This window comes from Aulonocara stuartgranti (assembly GCF_965226115.1).
Source record: "Aulonocara stuartgranti genome assembly, chromosome: 6".
Lineage (NCBI taxonomy): Eukaryota > Metazoa > Chordata > Actinopteri > Cichliformes > Cichlidae > Aulonocara > Aulonocara stuartgranti.
The window spans coordinates 38,670,819-38,691,219 of NC_138944.1; the positions used below are offsets into that span (position 1 = coordinate 38,670,819).

The window sequence follows — 20,401 nt, forward strand, 5'->3', positions numbered from 1 at the left end:
GCCGCCATTGTTGGAAACTGAGCTGGGCCGCGCTATGAATTCTGGGACACAGCTTCATCTTCTTCGGGGTTTAACAGCAGCTGGCATCTTTGTACATGAAGTGCTGCCATCTTCTGTTTAAGTCTCTTATTACACTCTTCAATCCTGCTACTTATTCCTGCGTCTTTTGGGATCTTACAAACCTTCAAACGACGCGTCGACTATTAAATTAGTTGTTGACGATTTTGATAGTCGACGTAATCGTGACTAGTCGACTAATCATGGCAGCCCTAACACCTTCCTGATTTCCTATTTTAGTATGTTTGTCACATTTAAATGTTTCAATCATCAAACAAATTTACATTTTAGACAAAAATAAGTAAACACAAAATGCAAAATGTTTCTAAATAAAGGTCTTTATTGAGGGTGGGGCAAGGGTCTTCTGATGAGACAAAAGGTGAAGTTTTTGGAAGATGTGTGTCCCATTGCATCTGCTTAGACAGATTGGAATCAGAGGACATTGCTGAGAAGACCACAAGACTGGCTGTGGTTAAAGAGGGCTGACATCACTTGGCCTGCTAAGGCAGTCAGCTAACCGTGAGACACATGCCAAGGATTGATCAACCCACGGTGGGTCTACCTCAGCAGAGGATTCCAAAAGGGTAGAAAACCTAACACTAGAAATTTTATGATGATAAACCCAAACCCCGGTTGACTGGTACAGCTGTTTCAGGGCATTCTGGGGGCTGTGCAGTTAACCTTATGGCAGTGAAAACTAACGGAGGAATAAAAAAAATGTTCTGCTCTTCTTTCCTCTCTTTTTCTCTTCTCTGGGATACAGTGGGGAGGTAGAGCATACAACCCGATCCGGCAGGAAGGTGTGGGATGCCAGATCGGCTCTCAGCTCTCTTATCTTGTGTCTTTTGTCTTACTTCTCTCTTTATTGCCTTTTCTATCCCTTTAAAGAAGTGAGGCTCCTTAAATATCAAAGAGGTAAGTATTACTTCTCATTTTGCAGTGAATTGATAGAAGAAAATAAATTGTGGAAATTAAACAGAATATAGTGGAAGAGAAATAACAATTTAACATAAACCAGTGACACACTCCGGGGCCTGATCAGCCCTGGCAGGGCCTCCTGGATCAGAGTGTCTAGTGATAATGATCGAAACACCCAATGAATCCAAAGTCCGCTACTGATGATGTGTCCCAAAATTTCAATACTATAATCTAGATCAGATCTCTAATCCCTATGCCTAACCAAGGAAGGTAAAAAGAAACCAAAAGAACAGTTTGTGGCAAAAGACAGAAACACCCTGTGAGGTTGAGGCACACGATGTGTCCCTCTGGTAAAGTTAAAGTTAGGAGAGAGTATGACCATGCAGCGTTTCAAGCTTGGAAGTACAGACAGTCCTTTGAGTTTGAGTCTGTAAAAAGTGACAAAAACATTAGCATCCGGTGTTAGGGTTGCCAACTCCCTGGAAAATAAATAAGGGACACCTCGTGGCCAGGGCCGGGCAACCCAGTTGTCTTCACCCTTCCCAGTGTGGTGAATTTTCTAGCTCTTTTTTTGTGTGTGAAATTATTTTTTTTAACCGTTTGACTTGAATTTGATTTAAGTAGATGTGTATTCTTTGTGATATGAACACATGTGAAACAAATGATCATTTAGCCATTTATTTTTAGCTCAAAATGACAACATTAACACAATAAAACAGGTCTCTTTCTTAAACAGAAGCCTGTCATGCTTAACTTTTGAGAATATAAGTAAATCTTTCTTTAAAAGAACTCTGTCCTGCTTAACTTAAAATAATAGAAAACAATAGAAAGAAAAACATTCTTGTAACAGTGCACATTTAGTGCATTTAGTACAATTGGCTTCAGCTGAGGTATTATTTCAGCTTTTCTAATGCTAATCAGCTGCTCCTGTTTGTAAACCCGCTTGTTCCCATGATTACGCATCTTAACTCATCATTATTCATCTATGTATTACTTTTATGTATTAGTCATGTATTTGTTGTAATCATCTATCCTTGCAGTTGTTTATTACACAAAATAAATTATATTATCACACTTCTGGCCACATAGCGCTGATATTCACTGCACATGCCCATATTAACTTTTTCCAGCCAGGTGTTTTCCTTTTCCCATTCTTCCCTTTCTCTGAGGGGAACAAACATTGCTGCTCTAATGCTGGGCTTACACTGTGTGGTTTTAGGCCCATTTTGAGCCGATTTTTGAGTGATCGGACCGATTTTGGCCTTCATCGTGCGTCGTGTAGTATACGTGGGGTAACGAGAAGTGATTAACACCTCACGACCAGCTCCCGATCATCAATCGCTCGTGAGCCGCTCACACTGATCACGCGCAAACACGTAAACGTTGGTGAAAAAGATGGAGCAGCACGGCTGTGCAGCGTGTGATCTGGACACAAGCGATGGAGGCACAACTTGGAGAACTTTGGAAAGCTCATCCGAGCCTTTTCGATGTGGCATCACAAAATGATCACGACCACAACAACCGTGAAAATAGTTGGATTTACATTGCTGCTCAATCACAGCTGCCTGATCATGTTTTTCATTAGCAATTTAGCAAAGTTGATGGTGGTGTGTCTGTGTGAGTGTAAGACGGAGAGAGAGCGAGCGACAGATTTTCTGTTATAACCTTCATGTTATGTTGGCACAGTGTGAGCACTCAGGTCGCATCAGAGCATCGGGTGGTATAGTGTGAGACCTGCATCGTGACCTACCAACTTCTAACCTCTGCGAGTCAATCGTGCAGTTTGAGCAGGAGCTGAATAACGTGACTGAAAAAAATCGCACAGTGTTTGCCCAGCTTTAGGTGTACTGTCATCCGAGACTTGCACCGCAGTGTCGGCGTTTGTTTCCCTGTTGGCCATGCTTCTTGTTGTGGTCATCTGTTGTCTTCCGGTATTTTCTCCGTAAGCGACCTTTCCTCGACCAATGAGATGAGCGGTAATCTGAATTGTCATACTCGAATTGTCATAAGTGTGCTGTCAGCTCATTGGTCACAAAGCAGGAGAGGGGCTGGGAATTATGTTTTCAAACAAAGCGTTAATTCCATTAAAAGTTATAGACTACTTTTGATTCTCACTGTATTACGGGACAAAGTGCGTCCCTTATTAGCTCAATACGGGACGTGTACTTTTGTTTCGAAATACGGGACGATTCCGTTTTTTAAGGGACGGTTGGCAACCCTATCCGGTGTACACTCTGAGTGGGAAGAAAACTTCTTTCTTCTTTGAAATGAAACTTCAATTCTGAAGGAGCACCTAACAAGCTGGCACAGGAATGTGAAATTCACAGAGAAACCCGTGGATCCCCCCACTGACATGACCTCCAACACTTAGGGCTATCACACTTAGGGCTGTGTGATATGATGAAATATATCGGATAACAAAATGAAAACATCTATTGTTGCCGCAAACCGGTCCCCACCACAGACTCAAACATGGCAAACCTCTTCTACCACCTACGCAAGAGTTACGTGAAAGAGTATGGAGAGTGTTTACAGATCAGAAGCAAAAAAGAGCCGTCAGGTGCTCAAAATAAACTTTCGACTCAAACGTTAGAACAGTGTTTTCCTCGCCGCACGCCACGTAATAAATACTCACAAAAAATGGCAGCCCTTACAACTTGTATCTAAAAATATATAGTTTCATGCATCGGTCAAAACACTCGACTCCAGGTACACGATAGCTCAAAAAAATTCACACAACTCGAGTTGCCCAAGATTCACAGAATTTAGAGAAATACACACTATTTTGTGATATATATGGTTATCGGGATGAGAAATGTCTTATATGAGATGGTTATGAGATTTTGGTCCTATCGCAGAACCGGAGTCCCACGCCTGCTGAACAGGTGAAAATAGACGTAAGAGTTACAGAACTTAGTGCCGCTGAATGTTTGATTTTATTTCTTTATTTCTTTATTTCTGTTGTCAAATTTGCAATAAAGAAATTAGAGCTCTTTTCTTTCCGATTCAGAGATGGTCTTTCCCTTTTCACGTAAATGTCCTCCTTGACTCTGCGCTCAAACCAGCGTTCCTTCCTGTCCAGGATGTGTCCTCATCACTGAAAGTCCTGGCCTGACGAGGTAGGTCTTCTGTGTTGTGCTATCTGCTTCTTCCAAGGTTGTTTGGTTTCCCCGATGTATAAATCCTGGGAATCCTCCTGGCACTTAACAGCGTACACTATGTTACTCCATTTGTGTCGGGGGACCCGATCCTTGGGGTGGACCAATTTTTGGCACAGCGTGTTTTGGGGTTTAAAAGCCACAGAGACCTGGTGTTTAGATAAAATGCGTCTCAGCTGTTCCGATACTCCTGACACGTACAGGATCACTACAGGTTTTCACATAGGCAGCGGTTGTCCTTCTCTCCTGGATCGGCTGGAGCTTTCTTTAGGAGCCTTCCCAGCTTTGACAAAAGTCCAGCTGGGATAACCACATTTACTCAGGGCCTTCTTGATGTGATGTTCTTCTGCCTCCCTGTCCGCTGTGTCAGTGGGGATGGTGTTTGCTCTGTGTTGTAGCATCCTGATGACACCCAGTTTATGCTCCAGTGGATGATGAGAGTCAAACCTTAAATACTGATCCGTATGTGTAGGTTTATGGTACACATCAGCTTTTAGATGTCCTCCATTACTGATGGAAGTCTCATAGTCTAAGAAGGCTAACCTGCCACTGTTCATATCCTCCCTGGTGAATTTGATGTGTCGGTCCACTGAGTTAATGTGATCTGTGAATTGTGGTATGTCCTGAGATTTGATTTTCACCCAGGAGTCATCCACATACCTGAACCAATGGCTTGGTGGTGTTCCAGGGTAGGATAGCAAACCCTTCTTTTCCACTTCTTCCATGTACAAGTTGGCCACAATGGGTGAAACTGGGGAACCCATGGCACACCCATGTTTCTGCCTGTAGTACTGACCCTTGTATGTGAAGTAGGTTGATGCTGAAGGTGGTCCTGTTGCTGAGGTTGGGGTCATCGTGTAATCTCTTACGAACTATCTCCAACGCTTCCGTGACTGGGATGCAAGTGAAGAGAGACGTAACATCGTACGAGACCATAGTTTCATCTGCCTCCATAATGACATCTCTCACCTTCTCAACAAAATCCAGGGTGCTCTAGTTGTGGTGTTCACAGCTGCCTACCAGCGGGTTGAGGATCAAAGCCACAATCTTGGAGATGTTATAGGTGATCATACAGGTCATACAGGTCTTAAAGGTGCACCCTCTTTGTGTATCTTGTAATACTAACTCTTCTGTATTTTTCATTTTTGTTGTTGTTGTTTTTGTGACACGATATTGTCCGAGTGGCAGCACTTATGGTTTAGGAGAATACTGCAACAGCGGATATAAATGGCTGCATCTGTGTGACAATAATGGTGCAGCCGTGAGCGAAGAGACCAGTGTGGAGGGTATATTTGCACCTTACCATTACTAATGTTAAGAAACTTTGCAGATATGTCGCCAAAGGTTTTATTGTTCTTAATTGTAGAGCTAAATTTGCATTGCTAAATAAATAAGCGAGATTAACCACAGTACTTTTAAAACAGCCTTCGTAGCCTCGCTGTGACGTAATCACCCTTTAAACACGGCCTGCAAAGGAAGTGGGCCTAAATTGGGACACAGCTAGCAAGTGTAGCGGTACAGGCCAGGTTGGGTTTTTTTCAACAATATATATTACTTATTTTATTTGGCTGCGGGCTTTTCTCTATTGATATTGGCTATTTGGATCAATGGATTTTTGCAAAGTTTATGATCTAATGCTGCATTCCATTTGAACTGGGAATGTGTGTGTTTGTGTCTGCCTGAGTACGCATGTGTGTGGTGGTGGTGGGAGCCAGGGCACTATATGCGACTATAAAATTGTTTAAATTACATATGGACAGTTAAATAAGCTTCCCCGTAATATCCCTCAGAGCTGTCTCCATCTTTTTTTTTTAAATATGTGAAAGTAGTAGTTTTATACTTTTCTTTTATATCATGGTGTGGGTGGCTGTAGCTCAGGTGGCAGAGCAGGTCAGCCACTAATCAGAAGGTCGGTGGTTCGATCCCAGGCTGCCTCCTGGCTGCATGCCAAATATCCTTGGGCAAGATACTAACCCCATGTTTGCCTACTGGTGGTGGTCAGAGGGCCCGGTGGCGCCAGTGTCCGGCAGCCTCGCCTCTGTCAGTGTGCCCCAGGGCAGCTGTGGCTACAGTGTGCTTACCATCGCCAGTGTGTGAATGGGTGAATGACTGAATGTAGTGTGAAGCGCTTTGGGGTCCTTAGGGACTAGAAAAGCGCTATACAAATGCAGGCCATTTACCATCATGCATATGTGCAACATCCGTGTTTACACATGCAGATTAATAGGTTTTTCAGAAATTTACTACAGAAAATATAACAAATGTAAAATCTTAAATTATTCCATGTATCTATTTATTGAATAAATGAACGACATTCAGCACTTTAGGTATGCCTATGTGATCAACATAGTGGGCCTTGTATAAGAACTGCCACACCAGCAGCTAAGAGTGATGGGGATTTGGTGTTGTGCCGAAAAGTGGTTTATCATATTTGCCAAAATGTTGATTGTCGGTATTTAAACGGTTGTAAATACAACAATGCAGATGCATAAAAATCCTTGCAAAACAGTTCATTTAAATTTTTTTTATATGTAGTCCCTTTGTAAATCCTGTTGACTGCAGACTGTTTATCAACATAAGCAAAGATATTTGGCATAAAAAAAACACAAACACATAGAACCGCCAGAAATCACTTTTTGGCAGACGATCACAAAAGAAGCAGCAACTGGCTGCATTTCTGTGATATTGGAGACAGAAAGGTTGAGTACATAATTGGTAAAAAAAAAAAAAAAAAGAAGAAGAATAAATATATCAGAGCAGCGTAGGCAGAGGGTGCGCATTCGCTGTCTGCTCTACTCCAGGGTCTTGTCCGTCTGCCTGCTCTGTTGTCAGATGGAGGTAGTGTGCAAAGTATGTACAAAACGGGTCTGTGGGCCACTCGTGCTCATCTTCTTGTTGGTTTGTGAGCCAGCCAAAAGAGAGCGAAGTTAACATACCATCAGCTGAGGTGAAACCATATTAAAAACTATTAAAAATATCCAACTACAGTCTCTGGTTTTCAAGTATTATTATTATTATTATTATTATTATTATTATTATTATTATTATTATTATTTTTATTATCATCATTGTTTAAAGTTTTTATTGCGGTTATCCTGTTCTTGTGAACTAGCCTATGATACAGCCACTTGTCTGACCAATCAACTTGGCAATTGCTTATGCTTAATAATTTCCCCTCAACTATAAATCAGTGACTTTTCAGTTGTGGCCACATTGTACCACTGTGAGAGGGGTGCTACAGAATAGTCTAAATGATAGCAGCTTTAATTTGTTCAACTATAAATCAATGATTTTTCAACCTGATGTGGTGATCTGGCCAACTATAAATAGATCAACAAGCAATAATAACGGGATAACTATAAATCAGTATTATTCCAATGTTATTACTATCGCACTGTAGGCTTTTTTAACGTTTATTTAAGATTTCTTTAGCATTAACATTTCAATCTTGATCATAATGAAGTTTTAGACCTTGAGAAAAATTAACATCTATTTATTTATTAACATGTTATCTGGTGTACGTCATCCGCGTCCAGCAACACGCAGGATCTTGGGGGACTGCACGTGTGAAAACCGCTCTCCCCCATCTGTGCAACCGAAAAGACGGACACATATAAACCCGCTTAATCTGCGTTTAAGGCAGGCAAGCCAAAAGAGACGAATCTTAGAAAAGACCCAGACTTCCCATCACTACCTCTTGGGTATGTGAAGGTGAGTCTACAAAAATGTTAAGTCTAATTTGTTTCAATAAAAAAACAAAAACAAAAACAAAAAACAGAACAACAAGAACAACAAAAAGCCACCCAGTGTTGTAAGAAAATAAGTGTGCCTGCAAGACAACACAAACCATGACACGCAATGAGCAATGTAAGACGTCTTCCTGTTTTGGCGATCTTTGGAGCTGACCTGAGAGACAGCGAGAGACAGCGAGAGTAGCAGGTGCAACGTCTCTTCTTCCTTTTTACCGAAAATTTGTGACTTTCTCCTCTCTTCTATGATGGAAGAGAGCGAAGACAGAAAAGAAGGATATTACCAGGTCGCCAAGCGGCTCCGGACGGAACAAGAGACCGGTGTAAAAGAGCTAGAGGACGGGAAGGAGGAGGAGGATTCTGCCGCTGAGGAGGCAGCGGGGAACGGGTGCACTGAGAACCGCAGGAGCGGAGGGAAGGTGAGGCACACAATATTAATCCTTCTGTATCTAAATAAAATGTAAATATTTAACATTTTTTCATACGATTTACAAACAACTGGAAGGGTCTGAAAATTATGTTAATGATTAAAATAGACAGCAAGAGAAATGAAAGAGTACAAAGTCAGAGTGGAATATAAATGAGTTTCTACATTTATTATTATCAGTCATTATTTACATAAACGGCGTAACTTTGGAACAAGTGGCAGTAACCCGTTTTCATCGTCACGACGATCACTAACGTGCTTAAGAAAAATGTGTTGGAAGTTAACCAGTCCGGAGCTTCGTGTTAACTCAGTTTAATTCATTTGTGATTTTATAATTCAGAACAGTCCACTCTCTTTGTATTGTAAGGTTAAAAACCAACAATATTATAGAAAACCCGCAGATGTACGCTATGAGCATATGTGGAGAGTGAGAAGAACTTTTAACAGGATGAGCACACCAGCCATACCATGTCCCAGACTGGTGGTTAGAAACTATTTAAAGATGAATCATTTTTTGAATTAACTGAATTGAATAAGTGCAAGAAAATGAATGGATGAATGGATATGTTAAAACTTTTTGTTCGCATTCTTCCTTCCTTTGAGCTCCATGGAGATCTTTATATGTTAACTTGTAGACGTGCATCCAGTCAGCAAGTGTACTCTGCATCATAACATACATGATGAGTAGTGTCCGTATTCCTGATTTACTCATGGATCTTTGCTGTTTCAGCCTGGATATAGAATCTGCACTGTAGTGTACATATTCCACCACTCTAGTGGCCTCCCCAGGCTTTCCTAGCGGCTTTTTCAGCAGTCACTTGAGGGACTGCTTTATCTACCAGTAGCTGGTGTTTTGCCCGCCTGGTGTTTCTGTCAGTTCCTTTCTGGGCCCTGCTCATATATTAAGCTATGTTGTTTTTAAGAAGACCATATCGTTCTAAGAACTATTACTATTTTTTATTACACACATTTGTTTAGCAGTTTATCAAACTTAGTCTGGACAGATCATTATTTTCCTCAAGCAAAATACCGTTATTGAGTTCTACCTCAAAGCTGTGGCTTCATACCGTAAAAAAACACATTAATTGAGTACTTATATTCAGATGATATAAGCAGCATATAGTCACCAGGGCTCGCAAAATCGCTAACCCGACGTCCCGGGGCTAGCGATTTTTCCAGTCGGGCTACCAAAATCTATCTCTACCCTGCCCGTCGGACTATCATAGGAAGGTAAAATATATGGTAAATGGCCTGCATTTGTATAGCGCTTTAGTCAGTCCCTAAGGACCCCAAAGCACTTTACACTACATTCAGTCATTCACCCATTCACACACACACAGGCAATGGCAAGCTACATTGTAGCCACAGCTACCCTGGGGCGCACTGACAGAGGCGAGGCTGCCGGACACTGGCGCCATCAGGCCCTCTGACCACCACCAGTAGGCAAACATGGGGTTAGTATCTTGCCCAAGGATATTTGGCATGCAGCCAGGAGCATATGTCAGTGCTTTTGCATTCTTTCGGAAATGTAGCTGGGTAATTATGTCATTGGCATCAGTGAGCCAATATGTGACATATTGAAATCGGGTTTGAATTTGCGCTTGTGTTTTGCTTTCACTTTGCAATCGCGCGAACTATGTATCCGGTCGTTAAGTCTGCCGTGTCTGGGCCTAAACTCCGCTGCAGGTCCATATATCAAACGATCACTATGGCATTACTGAGAGTTGAAAAACTGTCTAAAGTCTTTCATCTTTAATAAAATGATCAGCGTTCTGCTCTACCAGGTGTAACAATTGAGTTTAACACCCAGGCATCCATGAAAACGGAATTTATGACATTTAACGGAGTTAGAAGTTAGCAGGAAGTTAGCTCGCTAGCTTCTATCTAAATACAATATAGCATGTCCTGACTGCGGGGTTTTGGAAACAAATTAAAACGTACAGCTCTGCTATCACTCCCAGCATAAATGAAGACAGAAAACTAAACAGCAGTGACGTTTGTAGGGTTACTGAAGTTTGGCTAGCTGGTATATAATGATGTGCTACGTGACCGCTAGCGACACAGCTATGTTAGCATAATATAAACAAGCTAACTTTTTTTTTCCACTCGATAAAAGTTAACGTGAGTGTTCAGGTCAGGAACAAATGTAATCGCATGGCAGGATGCTGTAAAAGGACCAAACTTCAGCCAGGAGAACAACTGAGATAATCCATCAACAATACGAGGTTAGTCATTCATATACTGCTGCATGTGCTGGGCTGTAGATACATCCTAAGGTTTTAAAAACTGAGCTTAAATAAATGATTAGCGGTAATAAAAGCCGAGGGAGGTCAACAGTGATCACTGACTGTTTTAGGAGCTTTTTGAGATTAAATATTCAAATTCAAATTCAAATTCAAATTTTATTTGTCACACACACACAACCATACACAGTATGACATGGGGGTGAAATGCTTGTAGCTGTACAATGCCCGACCATTAAATGACAGAAGAAAAGTTTTACAATATTTACAATTTACTACAAAAATTTACAAATTAACTTAGGAATTTACAGTAAAGAATGTGCAAATAGCAGAAGAGATTATAAAGATAAGGATTATAAATTATAGGAATTATAGGATTATAGGAAATGTGTGGTGGTGCGTGTGGTGACGTGTGTGAGAGTCCAGTCTTATAGTGACGTGTTTGGGAGAGTCCAGTCCTACACCTGGTTCAGGGCCCGAATAGCCTGGGGGAAGAAGCTCCTCCTCATTCTCTCTGTTTTGGCCTTAAGGGAGCGGAAGCGCTTCCCAGACCTCAACAGTGAGAAGAGTCCATTGTTGGGATGGGAGAGGTCCATCATAATCTTCCTAGCTTTGGACTTGCACCGCTTGGTGTAGATGGACAGCAGGTCAGGGAGCTCTGATTGAATGATGCGTTCTGCCGAGCGCACCACCCTTTGCAGATCTCGTCTGTCCTGCTTGGTGCTGTTCCCAAACCAGGTGCAGATGTTTGACGTCAGGACGCTCTCGATGGTGCAGGAGTAGAAGTTCTTGAGCACCTTCAGTGGCAGATGGAAGTCTCTAAGTCTTCTGAGGAAGAAGAGACGCTGACGGGATTTCTTAACCAGGGTGTTGATGTGACAGGACCATGACAGGTCCTGAGTGATGTGGACACCCAGGTATCGGAAACTGTCCACTCTCTCCACTGGCGTGCCACTGATGATGAGGGGTTTGTAATTCCTCGCCTGCTTTGTAGTGAAGTCCACGATCAGCTCCTTAGTCTTGCTGACGTTTAGGAGGAGGTTATTCTCCTGGCACCAGGTCTCCAGGTTCCTAATCTCCTCCAGGTAGGCCGTCTCGATGTTGTCGGAGATCAGGCCCACAACAGCAGTGTCGTCAGCAAACTTGACAATGGAGGTGGTGTCGGATGTGGCTACACAGTCATAAGTGTACAGTGAGTACAGTAGGGGGCTTAAAACACAGCCCTGAGGCACTCCAGTGCTGAGTGAGATGGAGGGGGAGACTTGTTTTCCTACCCTCACTGATTGGGGTCTGTCTGTGAGGAAGTTGAGGATCCACTGACACAGTGATGAGCTGAGTCCTAGATCCGTCAACTTGGTGAAAAGCTTAGAGGGAATTATTGTGTTGAATGCTGAACTGTAGTCCACGAACAGCATCCTAACATAATTCCCTCTGCCAGTGTCCAGGTGACTCAGGGATGTGTGGAGCAGGTGAGATATGGCATCGTCTGTGGAACGATTAGTCCGGTAAGCAAACTGAAGTGAGTCGATGGTGGGAGGAAGTGAAGAAGTGATGTGATCTCTCATCAGTCTTTCAAAACACTTCATCACAATTGAAGTCAGTGCTACTGGACGGTAGTCATTGTGGCAAGCGGGCTGTTGTTTCTTTGGAACAGGGACAATAATGGACCGTTTGAAGCACGTGGGAACCACAGCTTGGGCCAGGGAGAGGTTGAAGATCTCCGTGAACACCGGTGCTAGTTGATCAGCGCAGGCTCTAAGGACCCGGCCAGGGATTGCATCTGGTCCTGCTGCCTTCCTGGTGTTCACCCTCCTGAAGGTGTTCCTCACGGCATGCTCTGTGATGACGAATGCATTTTCTTCACTGGTGCACTCCGAGCGCGCGCAGCCGTTTGTTGTTTTAATTGCTGCGCCGTCGAAGCGAGCATAAAACGTGTTCAGCTCATCAGCCAGTGAAGCATCGGCATTCATCATTGAAGAAGCTGGTCGTTTATAGTCCGTTATAGTCCGCAGTCCTTTCCACAGGCTCCTAGAGTCGCACTGTCGTAGCTGTGACTCTAGAAATAGAAGAAAATACAAAATATTAAACATGTTAACAAACACAAAAGCCATATTAAACGCAGACTAGGATTTGTCACGTCATCGCTTAACGACCGGATAGAGAGTGACAGTACTGATTGGTGAGTGACGATAATTTCCTCTGACATTGTCTTATCAATCGTTAGCTTACTATGCAAACATGACAAGTGAAATCTCCCGCAGCAAGCTTAAACATGTGAGAGGTTGATCGTGCAGAGAATCGCTGAGCGTTATGTGAGTGTGTGTGTGTAAAAGCAGCAGGATATATATTTTAGTTCTGCTGAGCCACTTCTTCACCCTGCAAAAAAGCAAATGGCATAGATCTTCTTCACCCTGGTGAAGAAGTGACAGGAAAAGAAAAGCCTACCACAAAACGGAAAAGTTATGTGGTAGGCTTATCTGGTGCGCGTCTTTTATTTTGACAGCGAATGTGCACATGTGGACCACTTATGTGCACCCGTGTAAATAACATAATGTTCTGCCTGGTGTGTTGTTGGTTCTCCCTCGATTTCTGAGTCGACAAGCGCCTTTGTTACTGGGACCAGTAATTTTAAGAAAGGCCCCCATTAGAACCCATGAAAAATGCAAGAAATGCATTATTGCTCAGTCTGCAATATCTTTCCCAGAACAAACACCAATTGCAAATAACATACTAAAAATAAACCTGAAAAATCTGTTTAGAACAGCGTACTATGTTGCAAAGAGTGAACTACCACTGGCAAAATTTCAAAGCAGTCTTTGCAAACTTCAAAAAGCAAATGGCCTAGATCTTGGTTCCACTTGCCTCTTACCCGTGACTTCAGTGGAAATTTCAAATTCAGGATCTGACACAGACTGATTCATGTCCTACACAGTTCTTACAAGTTCATAGAAATTTCTGTTCAATTAGAACCAAGTATTTGAGTTGATGATTGTAATTTTTATTCAATGTTGTAATTTGTGTATGGGCAGAAATCTGTACCATCAGAAACTGAATATGAATAAGTTAAATTTGAATTGCTCAGATTGAATCTGAATTGTAACTTGAATAAATGCTTTTAAAAACTGAATATGAATTATCCTAATTTGAAATTGAATTTATTGGTCTGAAAATGATCATCACTAAATTGAAATTGAATTTTATATTTTGAAAATGAATTAATTTGCTTTGAAACCGTATTTTATCCTTTAAAAATTTAGCTCTCGAATAATTTCAGATTCACTTCTCACCATTCAGTTTCAGTTCCAAAATTCAGCTTTTTGGGACTTACATCCGGTTCCGGTTCAAGAGTAATGAGCGCAGATTAATAGAACTACGTTTTACTAGCGGACCGAAAGTGTTACTGACAGGAATCTACAGCGTCTTGAGCTGAATTAAGATTTCAGAAGTCATTCGTCATGTCGAATGACCAGCGGATAAACTCTCAGGTTGGTAATAAATGTATCACAGGTATAAGAACAAGCGTCATGTTAACAAATGATAGCCGTACGGTAACTTTTATGCTTATTGTAGCTGCTAGCTCAAAACGCTAATTTAGCGTAGTTTGCCCTGGATTCAGCTTTGACAAACAAATATGATCGACTGTTTCTAGTAGAATTCCAAAGTTGTCATCTTGTACCCTCAAATTAGGATAATTCATATTCAGTTTTTAAAAACATTTATTCAAGTTACAATTCAGAGTCAATCTGAGCAATTCAAATTCAAATTTAACTTATTCATATTCAGTTTCTGATGGTACAGATTTCTGCCCATATTTGTGTTTCAACAATTTTTTGATTAATGTTTTGTTTCCGTTACAATATTATACTTTAATGTATAATATTGTAAAGGAAACCAAGCAGGAAACAAAACATCAATCAAAAAATTGCTCTTTTTTTTGGGCTACTTAAATTTATTTTGGGCTACCAAAAACTGAAGAGTCCCTGCCCGAAGGTCTACCAGGGATTTTGAAATTTTGCGAGCCCTGGTCACCATAAATGAATGCAATAGACTTCTGTGCCTGTTATGGCCCTCCTTCCTTTCATCAAACATCCAGAACATGTTTTAACTCTTCAGTACATTCAGCAAAATTTGCTTTTGCATGTTTTTGTATTTTGAGTTTGCTACTGGAAGCTTCCTTCCACTTTATAAAAAGACAAGCAAGGTAGCGAGGGCATATAAAGACAATTTTGACTTTTCCTAATAGGTTTACAGGTAAAGGATGAAGTCATAGACCTCTTCCTGATGACAAACACAATTTTAGTCCACATTTCAACTACTACCAACTTTATTTTTGTTTTGTTTTTTTAATTAGTCTGCTCTCTGATGGCTTCTGACTTCTCTGTGGTGTGTATCTTACAGCCAAAATCTCCTCTGATGATCTGTAGGCAAGGATTGAAAGGCAGCTCATTTGCCTGCTGTGTTGCACTGGTTGTAGTGTGTTTTTGCGGTGACTGTGTATTAAGGTGCACATCTCTCCAGACATCAGAGAACCTTTGAACTCTAGTGTCTATTGTATATTGATAAGTATTTATTATATATATTATTAATTATAATTTCCTGGCCTATATGCTTTTCCAAGTCCAGAACATTATAGTCTGTGTACTGAAATGTTCTCAGTTTCAGTTTATCATAAACAGTATTCCATTGAATTATATTGTTTTTGTTGCTGGATGCAGAAGAAGATCTTTTAGACTGTGCCATATGGGGTGTTGTGTGTCACGTCACATGTGTATTCATACCTCTAGTTTAAGATGAACATCAGTATTTGTCCAGCTCCTCAATGTTTCTGATGACCAACACTTTGGCTTGTTCCAGTGTTCCTTTGATTTTATGAATACTTTACAGCTTGTGGTCCATGTATTGTGAATTTTCCGTTTTTTCAAGGAACGTGCTTTCCTGTCAATGTCAGCATTTTGTTTTGTCAGATGTTAATTCTAGATTCTTTCCTTGTTTTATCAGTGCAAAAGACCTATTACATGAAGCACTCTGCACACTGTTCTTGATCTAATCTGAAGGTCACTTGAAGTTTGGAGGTCTGTAGCTATTGATAGCTTTATATGGCCTACCACTTTGTGGCTGAGTTGTTGTCATTTTTTAATCATTTCCACTTTGTTACAACACCACTAACAGATGACTGTGGAATAGGTGTTTCATTTTATACACCTGTGCCCATGGAAGTGATTGGAACACCCGAATTAAATTATTTTGATGGCTGAATACCAAAATACTTTTGGAAATATAGTGTATTTCTCTGTCATCAAAAATAATTTTCTCATGCAGTAGCACAGATCCTTTCTTGAAACCCTTTCATATGTTTTGTCTATATGCTCAAATACACGTCTTAACTTCTTCTGACCACCTCTATATTTCTCCATCAGCACAATCAAGGCAAACTTTGCATTTGTAGTGCTTTTTCTTGGCATAAGGGTATACTGCTTGTTGTTGTCACCTCTCCACTCATGATATGGCTCATCAGCTTTATCCCTCTGTAGTTGTAACCCTTGATTTTGAAAATTGGTACTGCCGCACATCTCTGTTCCTAAGATATCCCCTCACTCTCCAAGATTGTGTTAAACAGTCTAGTCAAAGATTCCACTGTCCTGTCTCCTAGAGATCTCTATTTCTCCACAGGTATATCGTAAGTACCAGCTGCCTGTCCACTCTCCATCTTCTTCATAGCTGCCCTCACTTCCTATTACTAACTATCCTATTACACCTGTACTCTTCTTGATTTACCAACTGTCCTTCTTTCGCATTCATTTTCTATGTTCATCAGCTCCTCAAACACACCCCTAGTCTTCTCAGCACATTATTGGCTTGTTAGCACACTTCCATTTTGTCCTTAATCATCCTAACTTGACGCACATCACCAACTCAAAATCTTTGACTAGTTATTCGGTGAGTACCTGAGTACCTCTTCTTGGCCGTTTCCCTCTGCGCTACAACTGTATGTACTTATGATTCATAGACTAGACTAGTATAGAATAGAATAGAGTACAATAGAATAGAATAGAATAGAATAGAAATGAATAGAATAGATAATTGGGAAACTTTCTGGAGGAAACCTGGTCTTGTTAGAAGAGATGGCATCAATCCCACTTTGGATGGAGCAGCTCTCATTTCTAGAAATCTAGTCAAATTTATTAACCCCCCCTAAAATGTGGCTATCCAGAGTTGGGATCAGGAGGCAAAGTTGAAGTCTTCGTCGTCTCTCTGCAAATTCTGTCCTCCCGTTATCCCCCTAAACCACATCCCCTTTGACAAAAAACAACTTAAACATAAAAAATTGCAAAGAAAGAAAAATAGAGTATCCTCAACAGCATCAAAGAGTAAAACAGTGGAATATGGATTATTAAACATTAGGTATCTCTCTTCCAAGTCTCTGTTAGTACATGAATGTGGGGGGCACGGTTGTGGCACAGCTGCAGGAGAAGCCAACACACTGCAATGGGCTCATCGTGCTGCCCTGCATAAATAGTACTGGGTCCTGAGTGTGTGGTTGTTGTTGTGGTGTATGTGGTTTGCAGCTGTTGAGCTGCAGCTGAGCTTGTGAACAGCAACCAGAAGAATAAAATGTGTGAAATGCTCAAAAGCATGAACCTGCGGTCATCGGGTCTGTCGTGGTTATGCTACTGTGACTTAATAAGTGATCCACAAATTGATTTACTCTACCTTACAGAAACCTGGTTACAGCAGGATGATTACTTTAGTTTAAATGAATCAACACCCCCGAATAACTCTAACTACCAGCATCCTTGAAGCACAGGGCCTGATCCTTAGTCTTGTTTGCCCTAGCTGTAAAACTCAGAAACCAGTCTTGTTATCATCTATCGTCCACCTGGGCCTTACACAGAGTTTCTGTCTGATTTCTCAGACTTTTTATCTGATTTAGTTCCCAGCTCAGATAAAATAATTATTGTGGGTGATTTTAACATCCATTTAGATGCTAAAAATGACAGCCTCAACATGGCATTTAATCTGTTATTAGACTTGGGCTTCTCTCAAAATATAAAAGAACCCACCCACCACTTTAATCACACTCTAGATCTTGTTTTAACATACGGCATAGAAACTGAACATTTAACCCTCTCCTGTCTGATCATTTCCTGATAACATTTACATTTACAATAATTGATTACACAGCAGTGGAGAGTAGACTTCATCACAGTAGACGTCTTTCTGAAAGTGCTGTAACTAAGTCTAAGAATATAATCCACCCACTGTTATCATCTTCAATACCCTGTACCAACACAGAGCAGAGCAGCTACCTGAACACTACTCCCACAGAGGTCGATTATCTTGTTAATAATTTTAGCTCTTCACTTTTTTTTCTCCAGTTGATCTTCCTAAGTTAACTTCAGTAATTACTTCTTCCAAACCACCAGGGTGTCTTTAGATTCTAATCTCTGTCTCTCTTCCACAGCATGTCTTTTGTCTTGTCTTCCTTCTCTCACTCCAACCGGTCATGGCAGATGGCCGCCCCTCCATGAGCCTGGTTCTGCTGGAGGTTTCCTCCTGTTTTTTCCTTTCCACTGTCTCCAAAGTGCTTGGTCATAGGGGGGTCATATGATTGTTGGTTTATCTCTTTATGTATTATTGTAGGGACTACCTTACAATATAAAGCACCTTGAGGTGACTGTTGTTGTGATTTGGTGCTGTATAAATAAAATTGAATTGAATTTATCTGAATTGAATTGAATAGCTATTGTCATTGATCATGTACTGTAACATTGTGGGTGCTCCACACCAACTGTGTTGAAAGACAGCAGGAATAAATAGGAAACAGGAGAAATATATACAATCAAGAGGTATACATACAAAATGAGAAATATATACAAAAATAAGAGAAAGGCACACATTGGAGAACAAGGTGCAACATGCTTGGAAGTAGTGCAAAGAGAAGACAATCTGAATAAAGTCAATTTGTGAGCGGGGTTATTCATAGCATGGCTCCGATTGGTGAGATGAGTGGCCAGGGGTAAGGTGGGATATGGGGGGATAGTTTTTGTTGACAATGGCCCAAGGGAAGAAGCTGTTTGTGAGATATGGTAACTGATTTGGTAGCTGTTTCCTACCACCCAGAGTCTAACTGAAGTATGTGCAACATTCTTCCTTCTTCAACTTTTGCTACTTAGTCCTTGGCTCTGTCTTCACTTATTTCTTCTTCTTAACAGCATCAGGTGTACCCAACACCTCCTTATCATCTCATTTTCACCTACCTGTCCATTAAAGTCTCCAATCACCAGTCTCTCCCCCCTGAGGACACTCTCTACCACTCCATCCTACTCACTCCAGAATCTTTTCCTTTGGTTTGTTTCTTAATCCAGTTGTTTTGTGGAGAAGAATTACCATCACACTTTTAATTTCCAGCTTCAAACTCATCATCCTGTCTGACACTCTTTACCTCCACAATGGAATTCACATACTCTTTCTTCAAGATTATCCCTTCGCCATTTTTCTTTATATCTACACCATGGTAGAACAGCTTGAATTGACCTTTAGTTCTCTTGGCTTTGCTTTTCTTCCACCTGGCCTGTGACACAATATATAGCGGTAGCTTGACCCTCATAACAACTCCAAGTGGGCTGATTTTTTTCTAAGTCATCCTCCTGGATAATTGAGCTAGGGGTTTGGTTGACAGATGTTTTGAATGAAATTTGCTAGACCTCATCACTGTGTGCCTGTTGTCGCCATATTTTGGAGCATTTTTTTTATAGTTTATGGTTGTGGATTTTCTTTGTAATACAGATGATCCAAGACGTTTATGCTTCAGTTTTAATGAAGGCAATTCTAGTGTTTTGTTATCCATTATTTTTCACTGATGGTTCAAGGTTCAAGATTCAAGGATGAGTTGATATTTGTGTTTCCATGTTGTACTAATACAGTTTATGTCACGGTCTGGCTGGCAGACCACGGGGATGAGGAAAGTAGGACCCAAAATGCAGGACTCTGCGATGCCACAGTGCACTTTATTTACAGTGAATAGACAGGTAAGTCCAACAATTAACTCAGAGATGTAATTTGCCAATGGTGCTCATCCCTTGCTCCCAGTGCGTCCCGTGCTGTAGCTCCCTTAGTTTGTGTGCTCCCCAACTCGCTTCTTCGCTCGACTTTCCTGGAGGAAGAAGGGAAAACCACAATTAGCCACACACGCTAGCCGACTATCAAGACCACACGCCTAGCACGGACTATACCGGTCAAGAGTAATAATCCCACGTCGACTGTCGCCACGAGTCCAGGTTAAATACCTCTTCCTAGCCGGGAGGGATGATTACCACCAGCTGGTCAGGTAATCAGCTGCAAGAGCAAAGAGGGACTCCCGATGACGACAGTCGCCCGGACACGCCTCTCCCACGACGCGCGCTTCCGTCAACAGCCCCGAGGACGGGGGGAGAGAGAGAGAGAAGCAGACACACGCACTCTACATACAAACGTGGACAAAACAGTAGACGACACAGACCCCAAATAATAGTCATAATAATAATAATAATAACAATAATAATAACCACTGCTCATGGACCCCTGAGTCCTCCAGAGCCGGGTCTGTGACAGTTTATGAATGTATCTTTCTAGGTAACTAGCATTAGCTGCAAAATTAGGATGCCTTTCTTTCATCCATATAAGATAAATTCTGGATCCAAAAACAACATGATAGACAAAACATTAATATTCAAAATGCCAGTTGAGTCCAAAACCAATGAGCAATGTAATAGTGCTACATCCATATAGCATTTTCAGCTGTTGTTAATTGCTTCCCCCTTTGTTCTGCCGTCACCTCTGATCTGTTTCTGAATTATCCTTCCATGTGTA

At 41.3% G+C, this 20,401-nt stretch overlaps 1 long non-coding RNA gene and 1 pseudogene across 2 annotated transcripts in view; one reads left to right on the plus strand and one right to left on the minus strand.

Moving 5' to 3' along the window:
- Window positions 1–7,699: 7,699 nt before the first annotated feature.
- The window catches only part of LOC309708441 (heterogeneous nuclear ribonucleoprotein L-like), a 44,801-nt pseudogene continuing 32,099 nt past the window's right edge, over window positions 7,700–20,401 (plus strand). Inside the window, exon 1 of the transcript XR_014280897.1 lies at window positions 7,700–8,301. The product of XR_014280897.1 is annotated as a heterogeneous nuclear ribonucleoprotein L-like (transcript). The remainder of the gene's footprint in view (window positions 8,302–20,401) is intronic.
- On the minus strand, window positions 19,542–20,066 carry LOC309709113. The gene is made up of 2 exons (XR_014277429.1): window positions 19,786–20,066; window positions 19,542–19,706 (listed from the first exon to the last, which is right to left on the minus strand). It is a non-coding gene; the product is annotated as an uncharacterized lncRNA (long non-coding RNA).